Consider the following 13,548-nt stretch of genomic DNA (forward strand, 5'->3'; position numbering starts at 1 on the left):
ACCCTGCCACAACAGTCCCATTTGTGGCAGCTTCCGGGCTCTTTCCCACCCAAAACGAAGAAACAAACAGCCCCTTAGAACTTTAGTTCGTAGGATAAATTTGTGGGTGCGTTTAAAAATAAAATTACAAACTTTCTTGATATGAAAACTTAAGAATATTCTTTACGAGCACCAATTTGTCTAAAGGACCTTCTCGTATTCTTTACGAGCACCGATTTGTCAAAAGGCCCTTCTTGTATTTACTGGGGGGGGAAGATTATGGAAAAGGAATCCACTATCTTCACACACTTCTAAAAAGTAGGGAACCCGCCCTCTTACGACGTACAAAGGCTCTTTTAGATATTGGTCCCTCAAATTTGCATTGGTCCGTCACATCAGTGACCTTGTTCATAAGGCCCCCAAATTATACGTGGCCTTGCAATTTGGTCCCTATTGGCAGCTATCTCTAGCCCCTTAGATCTAACTTTTTGCACCAAAGTTCCCACTATACCCTTCAGTCGTGTAAGTAACCCATTTCTTTAATAAGTCTGCATTCAAAACCGGCGAGCTAAAAACTCATACCCACGTCTCTCTAAAATAAGATGACGACTAATCATGGAGGTATTTTGGTAATTCACTGTGTTGAGTTTAAAACTAAACCAATAATAGTGTACAAATCGAACTAAAAATCTAACGGAGAATCCAAATAAAAAAAACCCTTCTGATTTGAGGGACGTATTAGTAAATTTAACAATTAGTGTGACTAAGATCAAATTATGGAAAATGTTAGAGACTAATACTAAAATATATATTATTTTAAAAAAAAATCTTAAAGCCTGATATAAATTCTATATTACTTTCGTACCACCACTCACACCACTCACAAGTATGTCGTGTCCTTACTTTGAAATGGCTAAAAGCAAACGACAACCGCACTATCAATTTTATACTATTTGTACTATCACAAATAGGCAGCGGGATCCTAGACTCACATGTTTTATTTACAAGAAAGAGAGGCGTTACAGTCATACCCTAAACCACATTCCTAATCATACTCCTTTCTTGCTACAGTATATTAGAGCCCACACGAGAATTTTAAAAAAATTCTCATATGGGCCCCAATGCACTGTAGTGAGAGAGGAGTGTGGTGGAAAGTATGGTTTAAGGGTGTGTCTCTAGCATTTCCTTACAAGAAAGGCCTCACATATTTATTATTAGTGAAAGTACAAAATTTGTAAAGAATATGTAGCATGATTAACATTATCCATGCATGCTAATGACAACATTTAAATTTCAGCAAATGGACAAATTTTTAAAACCAGCCATTTACAAAAATATTCCCCAAAACGACCTGTTTCAACTTTAATTACCAAAACCGACCCAGTTTCAGCCCTGATGCTGAAACTGGGTCGGTTTTGGCGAAAAAAGTTTCCAAACTTCACGGGAATTGAACTCCCGTCAAGTTTTTTTGCATAACAAAACTTCACGGGACTTCAAGTAACGTGAAGTTTTGTTATGTAAAAACTTCACGGGAGTTCAACTCCCGTGAAGTTTGGGAACTTTTTTCTCTAAAACCGACCTAGTTTTAGCTCTGACACTGAAACTAGGTCGGTTTTGATAATTAAAATTGAAACAAATCGTTTTTTAAAAATAAGTTTCAAAAAAGGATTTGTTTTAAAATTTTGTCCTTCAGCAAATACCATTGATTTAGTCTAAAGAGGAGATTTGTTAAAGTATGTCTAGGATCTTGTGGGGTCAACTAGCATGTGCCATCACAACTAGTTGCATAAGTGCCATCACAACTAGTAGCATAAATGCCATCGCAGACTGTTTTAGCGCCCCGGTGTCAACACCGCGAGCTTACAGCAAACCGATTTTCCACTCAAGTCACATTATCACGAGCGATACCACAAATTGTTTATCAGCTCGGGTGCTCGACAAGTTGAATGTTTTTGAATTCTCGTCAAATCGTAATAGGTTGGGGTTTGTTGAGGCTGATTTTTTTTTGTATTCCAAAATAACTCTATAAAACTGGTTATTCTCTCAGTTCTAGAGCACCAGGAAACACAAAAATTAAGGAGGAAATCATAGATCATCTATGAGAGAGAGTCTGGAGATTAGCTGTTATCCCCTGAAAATTACCAAGTCTAATAAACTCTCAATGATCTACCACGTGTTATAATTGATTGGCCGAGTCCCACACATTTGAAAGCATGACCTGGGTGCGGAGTCAGCCGACCCGCCTTGCGACCTAAGTCCGAGATGAATGGTGTCTTCGACCCGCGATCTGCTCAAAAGGTCTAAATCCGAGACGAAAGGCATCCCATACTCAGACTTAATACATAGCGTCTTGAATTGCGGGACAACATGTCAACTTTGCCAACATTGAATCACATTTAATGCATGGTCAGTCAGCGCCCGAACTTCGCTGCCCCATCGCCATCACAATTAATTTACTGTTAGGATCATTATGGCCTCCCAAGCCAGAGTCATCAAGACTCCTTGGACCATGTCAATACCTCATCCGCTCTATGGCTATCACATTGATTACAGAGTTGGCTCGCTCACTCGTATTATCGCTGACACGTGTAAAATTTGGTCTACCTGACTGGCTACACTAACCTGGCCAAATTACTAATGTACCCCCATGAATCCTCTACAAATAGGAATAATCTCCACTAACTCAGGTAGGCATTTTTACACACAAAACCTTAAATACTATACTCTACTTTTCTTTTCAAATTATCAGACCAGTCATTAACTAGCACTCGAAGGGCACTCAGGAGGAAATAACCTCCAGAGCCTTTAACCTCTATTATTTTGTGCAAGGAGTTGCAGTTTAACATCTCCTTCAAAACAATCAGCCGTCGAAGGAGATTAAAGGACCTCGAAATCATATTTACCTCTTCTAAACCTCATATTAACTTCCTGATATCAACAATTTGGCATCCACCATGGGGCCTCTTTTTCTCTTTTGAGAAAATGGCTGATCTTTGGTCTAAACCATGAAGAAACATCCAACTTCGACTAAATCGCTCAAACCCAGTTGTATAAATCTTTAAAACCCCGAAAATTTATGTTAATATAATTAATATGAGATTAATTATGATTTATGGATATTTATTTTGATAAATATACTTAAATGGGGTATGAGTATGATACCATATGTTTTGAGTATAAACAAGTTTATTCATGAGAAAGAAAAGAGTCGAAACATGCACAATGGTCAAATATGTGTAACTGAAAAATTCCAGTCCGGTCGACCGTCGCGATCAATTGCAGTCCGATCGATCGCCACCGTCGACCGCGAAACCTGCAGAAGTCAGATTCCTATTTTGAGTTGGTTTTGGTTTTCTAAAGCCCATATTCATTTTCCCTGGTTTATATATTAAACTTTCACGATTTTTCTCAGTTTTCTAAGAACCCTAACCGCCACCAAACCCCCATAAACCCTAATTTGATTCTTAGAGAATATTGGAGGCTTTCAAGTGGATTTTTCGGGTGATTTTTGCTTTTGGATTGGAGATCTGCTTTGGCTTGGCATCCTAAAACGTTTTTCCACAAGTTTCAGGCGAGTTCATCTCTGCTAACCCCCCTCCTAGTTTTTAAAATATTTTTAAAGGGTGTTAACATGTTTATTAGAGCCAAATTGACTAGTTTATGAATAAAAGTCAATTCTTTTGTATTATATGTATAAAAACTAGGTCTTTCCATGTTAAAAAGTTTGAGAACAAAATTTACAAAAGTATTCAAGATCTGGGAATGATTTAAAACGTTGTTTAAAGTGAAGAAATATGTTTTGTTCTTGTTTCAAATTCTTATGCATAAATTAGGGTTTTGAAAATAAATTTTATGCAAATAATCATGTGGTACATGTTGATATTGTTTCTAGAAGTATTTAACTTCTTTTGAATTATTTTATGAAAGTTTCACATGTTTAAAAATAAGTTTATATAACAATTTATCGTCATGATCATTAACTGTGTAGAACTACACAGTCTGGGATTTCGGCTCACGGTCGACCGCGCCCTAGCGACGGTCGACTGCGTGAAGGACAGAGACCTGGATAGGCCCTAGAACCTGTCGCGGTCGACCGCCGTATATATGCGGTCGACCGCCAAGCTGCATATGGCATATGCATGTTTTAATTAGACTGTTTTGATTTTCGAGCGAGTCTCTCGACCTTACACTGTTATGATAAAATATTTATGAGCTGTTTAACATCTGAAATATTAGTAAACACCAGATATAGACACGTACACCAAGATATGTACACGTATGTTTAAAATATGATGTGTTAATATGATAAATAAGAAAAATACACAATGTACACGTATGTTTAAAATATGATGTGTTAATATGATAAATAAGAAAAATACACAAATATTATGTTTCCAGAATAGGAAGATGAAACCTATTTTCGCTTAATATGATAAATAAGAAAAATACACAAATATTATGTTTCCAGAATAGGAAGATGAAACCTATTTTCGCAGGGCGATTGAGTAAGAGTATTATAAAAGTATCTTCATATTATGTTTCCGGAATAGGGAGATGAAACCTATTTCCGCAGGGCGATTGAGTAAGAGTATTACAAAAGCATCGTCATATTATGTTTCCGTGATAGGGAGATAAAACATATTGCCGTAGAGCGATTGAGTAAGAATATTACAAGAGTATCGCTAATGTATAAGAGATGCACATTTATAAGTAATATAAATTATAATTTAGTTTTTATTTTTGAATACCCGCGAGTAGGGTGCTTTCTCTGAGACCGTGACTTACACAACATGGTATTTGGTTGGCTTTTGTTTGGATGAGTTCCTTTTATGTTATATTCATCTACCCGAGTATAGATCAGGATGAGATATTTGTTCTACATGTTTAAGGTTTGGAGTGTTTTCCTTTTGGTTTATTGCTTTTATTCATAGGGTTTGGAGTTAGTATTTAGTGAGTCACAATTTAAGACATGATATATACATAAGGATTTCCTTGTTTTGATTATTTCGCTTGACGTACTAACTCTCGTATTGTAATTTTCTAAATATTAACTTCTAGTTAGAAATTTATGAATGATTTCATATATATATGTACTAACTCTATTTTCTATATTCTCCTACCCCTTCCCTTGGAGAGAGGTAGAGATGATCTCGCTATAGCATTTTGACGCTCGTTGTTTCCCCCCCTTTCAGGCAGCGAGTCAGGCGCACGGAGAGTTGCAGGTTGATGAGATTTCCTCATAGATTCTATCTAGCTATTTACTATTTATTAGTTATTTCAAAACTCCACAGTTAGTTGATTATGTTTAGACTCTAGACTTGTAATTCATTTTGTAGAGGCTGAGAGCCATAGGGATACTTTATTTGACTCTTTATATTTGAGGTTTATTTCAGACTCAGAGATTTCTACTCTATTTTATTTGGGCTCACTGATGATTATTCTTATACTTCCTCTGTGTATATCTGGTTTTACTCTATCTTTTTTATTTGCCTATCTGTACCTTCACCTATTTGTTGCTTCTACTAGAGAGATAGTAATTGTGATGGTGAAACATGTTATAGCACGGTGTTTGGTGCTTGGTAGGTTTGATATTCTGGGTTTCGCCTTGGACTGCAGCCTTGCGCGAAACCTGGGGCGTCACAAAATCTACCGAAAGGATTGTTCGAATCTCTCCCATAGCGGTTCGCTGCATTCACGAATGAACTCCCCAGCCATACCCTTCCCTATCAACCTCCTTCATTGCCAGACATCCCTCTCCATGAAAAGTGTTGCTCGTGACCGAAGCAAGAGGAGTGGATCAAGGAAACTACCTTGTAACTTCCAACACCGCATCCTAGTAGAAAAAAATGAAAAAGTGGAGGACGCCTTAAGAGAATGCTGCAAGACGTCTAAAGTTCTTGGCATCAGTTCCTAGAGTAAACCTAAGGCATGATGAAAAGTCCTTGTGACCTAGTCTCGGTCCTCGCCAATTCGTCCAAGTCATCCTCAAAGACCTTAGTACCAGACCAGTCGGTCTTCAAAAAAATCCAAGGTACATAAAATCACAAATAGGTAAGAGTCACACAAATGAGCCTCTTTTTCACTAATTTGTGAGAATTTATAGGATGGTCCATAAAAACTTTTATGGGAGAGACTCCATTCAGGATAACATATGGAGAAGAAGCAATCACCCTAATAGAAGTCGACATGCCCACTCTGCGAATACAACACTTCAATGAAGAAGCCAATAGGGCCCAGTTTGCAATGTGAACGTGACCCCGTCGATGAAGTCAAAGAGCAAGTTTGCATCAATTGCAAGCTATTAATCATCATTCATCAATATATTGTCTGATACTACAATAACCAAATTCAACCGTAGAGATTTAAACCTAAAGATTTGGTCCTTAGAAAGCCACCTTTGGTAAATACACTCATCGTGGCAAGCTCACCACTAAGTAGGAGGGACCTTACATAATTATTAGAGAATCTCACTCAATGACTTATTGGTTGCAGAGTCGAGATATGAAGGTCTTGAAGCATCCATGGAATGTAGAATATTTTAAGAAATACTTCTAGTAAATATAATTGTAAGACCCACTATCAATAAAAAAATACTTCACTTTTTTTTACTAATTTGTGTCCAGCTTATGTGACTTGGTCTTCACCGTCTCATCCAAATCACTCGTAAAAGCCCTTGGTGTCTTTTGGTATCATGAAACAAGCCCTTGATATTATTCTCATGAATAAAACTAAGGCATGTCATTGACTTATTTGAGACTAACAAGCCCTTAATGTCGTTCTCAAGAGTAAAACCAAGACACATCATCAACTTGGTCAAAGCATCAAAGACCTTGGTATCAGTTTTCAAGAGTAAATCCAAGGTGTAATGGGAAGCCCTTGTGACTCGGTCTTCATCGACTCGTCAGAGGCATTCAAAGCCCTTGGTATCGATTTTCAAGAATAAACCCAATGTGTGATTGTAAGCCCTTGTGAGTCAATCTTTATCGACTCATCAAGGGTATAAAAAGTCTATGGTACCGGTTTTCAAGAGTATACTTGAGACACAATGGAAAGGTCTCACGACTTGCCGAAGTCATCAAAGGCATCCTAAAAACCTTAGGTATACAATACTAAGGCACCACTCGGTCCTCGCTAACTTGTTCAAAACAAAAATACTCACGTCTCGATCGTCATCGACTTGTTCAAAGACATTTCAAAATCAAAGCACAAAAATAAGAGGCAACTCACGGCTAAGTGCAAAGGAACAAGTCAATAAAATTAAACCTTTCATTCAATACAAGAAAATTACAAGACTCTTTACATGACTTGGTAAGTAAAACAAGAAAATATATACAATCTCCTCAAAGGATGGAACCTGAGGGAACATTTGGAGCAGAACTCAGAGCAGGGATTGAGGCCAAACTTGAGCTGGGAGAATCAGGAGGAGGGGATGTGGGCTTGTTGAATGAGGAGGATGAGTTGACTACATCACTGGAGCCTTTGCCCACAACTTCATCTAACCCGCCATCGGCCTCCTCATCCTTCTCTAGTATTCCTAGCCCACCTTTCACCTCGAGCGTCTTGAGAATGTTGAGTCAATAAGCCACCTAGGAGGGATACTTGAATCGGCCAGGCTTTAGCGAGAACTCTAGAGGAAGTTGGGCCATCAAATAATCAAACCCCATCTTGCAAGCAAGGGTGACCTCTACTTTACCAAGAGCACCATAACGATACTTCTCAATTATCATAGTCTCAAAAGCACTTGAGTCCAGATTGAGTAACTCTAACAGCTTCCTGTCGAAGAGTCTCTTGAAGAACGACCTCCTCCTTCAGCCTAGCCTTCAACCCCTCTGAATCGAGGCGAGCCACCTGGGCCCTCTCGAAGGCATCTTCTCTCTCTCCTCTTCTCTCTTCTCTCTCTCTCTCTCTCTCTCTCTCTCTCTCTCTCTCTCTCTCCTTAGCTTGACTTCTAACTAGAGGTATATGATCTTCTCCTTAGCGAGGTCCAAGTTATGATGGGAGTGGTTGAGATCCTCTTTAATGTACTTTATCACCTCTCAGACTTCTGCGAGATAAGTCGTTTTTTGCCCAAAACCCTCGACAATAGCCTTGAGGTCCTCATCCTTGCGGATCAACTTGCGCTCCATCGTAGCCTGACTCCTCTTAAACTCATTAAGCTCACTCCTTTTCAAAGCAGCCAGCAGCTCGGCCACCCCTGACCTCCTTGTGCACTTCTAACTCTTCCCAGAGCTTGTAGAAGAGGTCTTGAGACCATTTGAGTCTATGGAACAACTCAAACTCTAAAAGAGTCCTTTGGGTGAGATGACTTCGGAGAGCCTGGTGCAAGCCAACATAGGGTGCCCCACTCAGTAGTGTCACATCATCTAGGAGAAGGAAGTACTCAATAGCCTTGGCTTGATCAGCCTTAAACTCCAGCACAAACCCTTAGAGTCCATCTAACACTTGGGGACAAAAGCGTGCTCCTTCGATAGCTCCCTCTGATAATGAGGATGAACCTTTGTTGGTCCCATCAAAATAAATCTCCTCCCAACTGTGAGTGGAAAGCTCGTCAATGCGGTGGGGAAGGGCCACTCATATGGACCCTCTGTTATAGGGTGTCCTCTGTTTCTCACAAACATGTTGTCCCGAGAACAAACTCGGTTGAGCCGACCTCATTCCCTAAAGACAACTCGAAAGGTGGACTCAGTCGGCCTAAAGATTGTGACTCAGCAATCAGCCAACTCTTCCCCCGAGGCTGACTCAAAACATTATTCCTCGGCCTTATTTTACTATTTATAATCATCATTGTGACTCCACGTCACCCGCCGACAAGCCTCGAGGCTGCAGGGTCCCCATGCTACAGAAGTGACTCCACGTCACTCGCTGACAAGCCCTGACGGTTGTAGGGTCCCCATGCCCGCTGACAAGCCTCAACGGTTGCTGATTCCCCATGTCACTGAAGTGACCCCCATCACTCATCAACCGACACATATTGGGCAGAGGGTGACTCAGCCTCCAGCTCACCGCTCGCCATCATCATGAGCCGCCTCCTCACTAAATACATGTTCTACCCTTGAAATCCTCTATAAATACCGATGCTATTCATCCTGAAAGAGGTGCGGATTCTCTCACTACCTAAAAATCCTCTAGCCACATATTAGAAGGATACACTATTCTCCTTCTACTTTACCCAAGTCCACAGCTGACTTGATCGTCGGAGGTACCACGGGGGAAACAATCCCCGTACTCCTGTGATTCTTGTGTGTGTGTGTAGGTGATCCACCCACTCCGAGCTCTGAGAACCAGGCATAAAGTTGAAGAAGGAAAGCGGCCGCATCTCTTATCCTCCTAACCTTTATCGTCAATGAAAGATCCTCTTCGACTGTGTGTTCACGAACATCAACAGTTTGGCGCCCACCGTGAGGCCCTTTCCTCCTTTTGAGAAAGAATAACAGGTTCTGAGCGAGGAGTGGACCAATCTCCCCCGAGGTCACCTCCTCTAGATTATGTAACCCAGAGTCAACTGGAGCAGACGATAGACATGCTCTCTTCATCTCTGAAAGAGCAATTTGCCACCCCTGACCAATGAACTTCTCTGGCGAATTCCGTGGCAGTCATGCCACGATGAACAACCTCCACCATCTGGGGATCGATGATCAAAAACTTACCTCCATGAAACGCCACGGAACACATTGTGACCTCCTCCCAATCACCTCAAGCAGGCGGAGGACCACCTCAAGCAACTAAACAATGGCAACAGGAGTCCGGTCCTAGCCATTCAGGAAGGCGTATCAAAGGAACAGGTTCCAGAAAACCGCACCCCCATGACTCTCCCAACCTCGTCGACCACAGCAGGAATCTCTAGTTATGATCGAGGATATAAACCAATCGTTGATGCTATTGAAGGAAATACCCCACTATCTGACAAGTTAATGGATTACTCGTTTGAGAAATTCAAGATGCCTCACCTAGAGACATATTCGAGCGAGGGAGATCCTTCGGAGCATGTTCAAAACTATTTTGATGTAATGAGTATGCTCTAAGTATCTGAAGCAGTCATGTGTCGATGCTTCCCCGTCACCCTCAAAGGCATTGCAAAACTATGGTGGAATGCTTTGGAGAAGAAATCCATCGATAATTTTAAAGTAAGTTCATTCATCATTTTCTAGAGGATACAAAATAGAAGCTCCCTCCTCACGTGCTGATCCAAATGAGGCAAAGACCAGGCAAAAGCCTCCGAGCCTATTTCAAGAGATTCTAAGCGAAGAGGTTGGAAGTCAATGACTCGGGAAGTGCAGTGGCCATGTCGGCACTTGTAGCATGCCTTCAGGACAATGAATTGGCAGACTCCCTTGCCAAAAAGCCAGTCGCCAACTATGAATAGCTAATGTCCAAAGCCCACGGGTTCATGGATATGGAAGATGCTCGGGCTTACAAGCCTTTAGCAAGAAGAATGGGGGCTTCGGATGCCGCCTATTTGGCCCCAACAGTTGTGACCTTTCCTTCAAACCCTCTAGCTACGATACCGACCCAGGACCACTAGAAGCCAGAATGGCGCAAGGACCTTCCGAAGGTCAACCCCCGCCATAATCGACCTGATAGGAGGGATCAGCTAAGAAACCCAATCCCGAAGGAGTCTTTGGCTATCTATGACATTTCTCTCACTAACGCCTTAACCACGACCCAGAAAGAGGGACACCTCAAAGATCCCGCACCCAAGATGATATCGAACCCCAGAAGAAGGGATACGAGGCAATTTTGCCATTATCACCAAGACTATGGGCATCTCACCAATGATTGTTGAATCCTCAAAAGGGACATAGAAGATCTAATTGTGAGAGGATACTTAAAGAGTCTCGTACCTCTGGGAGAGCGCAGGAACTCCGCTCCAACCCAAAAGGATAGAAGATCCCGCTCTCGGTCACCTAGATCTCAACCTCTAACAAATGAACAGCCTACGGAGACTACCTATAAGGGGGTCATTAATGTAATCAGTGGGGGCCTGACCATTGGAGGATCGTCCAATAACGAGCGGAAGAAATATGCCAGGAGAATGCTGCAAGTCGACCATAACCCTAAGAAGACAAGGACATGAGAGCTCATGTCCTTTAGTGATGAAGATCTATAGGGCATCAAAACGCCCCATGATGATCCTCTTGTCATCACCGCGATCATTAACGGATACCAAGTAAAGTAGATTATGGTCGACACAGGAAGCTTGATAGATGTTCTGTACACTAGCACCTTTGATCAGATGGGGATCAACAGGTCCCGCCTACAGCCTTACAAAGCACCACTTATAGGCTTCATTAGTCACTCCCTTCTCCTTGAAGGGATGATAACTCTGCCAATGACGCTAGGAGCCCCTCCTAAACAAGTCACAACTCAAATTCAATTCCTGGTGATGGACTTGAAGTCGGCCCATAATGTCATATTGGGTCGAACCGCCTTCCACACCTTACCTACCACCAGATGCTGAAATTCCCAACTCCAAATAGAGTTAGAGTCGCCCGGAGTAGCCAGTAAGAGGCCAGGTCTTGTTATATGCTCTCAGTCAAGGGAAATGGTGCTCAAGGCACCATGTCCATCGAAAAAGCCTGCCTTCAGATGGAAAAAATGGACGAGAAACCAAGGACGGAGCTGGTGGAAGAAATCTAGGAAATCCCCATCAACTCGGCCAGAATGAAGACTATCAAAGTAGGATCCGGTTTGGTCGAACCTTTGAGAGGAACTCTGATCGAGTTCTTGAAAGCCAACACATATGTATTCTCTTGGGAACCTACCGACATGCCCGGGATTCCTCGTGAAGTCATAAGCCATGAGTTGGCCGTGGACAAACATGTTAAGCCGGTCCGCCAGAAGAAGAGACATCTCAGTCCAGAGCGTCAGAAGGCGGCAGTAGAGGAAGTAAAGTGTCTCCTTCGAGCTAACTTTATTCGAGAAGTCAAATATCCAAAATGGCTGGCCAATGTCGTCATAGTGAAGAAAGCATTAGACAAGTGGAGGATGTGTGTAGCTTTCACTGACCTCAACAAGGCCCGTCCCAAGGATAGCTACCCCCTGCCCCGGATTGATCAGCTAGTTGATGAGAATGCCGAACATGAGCTACTCAGTTTCATGGACACTTTCTCAGGCTATAATCAAATATTCATGGCAAGACATGATCAAGAGAAAACTTTATTCATCATCGACATGGGCACGTATCAGAGGCTCGTAGCCAAAGTCTTCCAGCACCAAAATCGGTAGGAACCTCGAAGCCTATGTGGATGACTTGTTAGTAAAATCCAAACAAGCATTCACCCATATTTCAAATTTAGGCGAGACTTTTTTAACTCTGAGGCACTACCAGATGAAGCTCAATCCAGCTAAATGCACCTTTGGAGTACAATCAGGAAAGTTCTTAAGGTTCATAATTATCCAAAGAGGAATTGAAATCAATCCTGAGAAAATTACTTCTATAGAGCGATTACCTGAACCCCGTATGCTGAGAGAGATTCAAAAGTTGAACGGGAGAGTTGAAACCCTAGGACGATTCTTGTCTAAATCTGCAGAGAGAAGCTCCCTTTCTTCAAAGTCCTAAGAGGGAGCCGAGACTCGAAACAAGGTATAACCTAGACAGCAGAATACAAAGCAGCATTCCAGGATCTCAAAACTTACCTAAGTACCAAGCCGTTGTTAAGCCAACCTATGAAGGGGGAGACTTTATTCATGTACATAGCCATCTCCTCTAAAGCGGTGAGCTCTGTCCTCATTCGAGAGGAAGAAAACATCCAGAAGCCTGTCTATTATGTGAGCCGAATCCTCCGAGCCAGCGAGCTCAATTATCCTTTTATAGAAAAGGCTGCCTTTGCTCTCACCTTTACGGCCAGAAGACTCCGCCCCTATTTCCAATCTCACACCATCATTATCAGAACGAGCCTCCCTTTGAGAAAGCTTTGGGCAGCCCTACGACATCAAGGAGGATGATCACTTGGGCAGTCGAGCTCAGTGAACATGACATCCAGTTCGAGCCTCAAATGACCATCAAAGCTCAAGCTTTGGCAAACTTCCTGATCAAATCGACTCCACAAAAAAATGAGTCAAACATGGAATTGCAAACCTCGCTGCCTTTACCTTTGGAACAACAGGCAGCTCCACCGACTCATCGCGCATCGGAATATGATTCACCAGAATATACCTCTTGGTGGAAATTGCAAGTAGATGGATCTTCAGGGAAGCTGGTAGTGGAGCAGAAGTGGTCCTACGAAGCCCTAAGTGGACAATGTATGAGCATTCCATCTCATTCAAGTTCTCAACCTCGAACAATGAAGCTGAGTATGAGTCTATACTTGCCGGCCTCTGAGCAGCTAAGGCTTTGAAAGCCGAAAGCTTTTATATCCTAGCTGACTCACAGCTTATAGTTCACCAGATCAACGAACGCCGCAAAGGACCCCAGGATGGCCCTATACCTCAAAGCTGCCAAAGAGCTTCTATCAAATTTTCGAAAGTCCAAGGTAGCCCAAGTCCCCCGGGCCCTCAATGCTCGAGCGGACGCTCTCTCCAAGCTAGGGTTGACAAATTCGGGAAGGAGCTCCGGACCCATCTATATGG

This window comes from Asparagus officinalis, chromosome 7 (genome assembly GCF_001876935.1).
Source record: "Asparagus officinalis chromosome 7, Aspof.V1, whole genome shotgun sequence".
Taxonomy (NCBI): Eukaryota; Viridiplantae; Streptophyta; class Magnoliopsida; order Asparagales; family Asparagaceae; genus Asparagus; species Asparagus officinalis.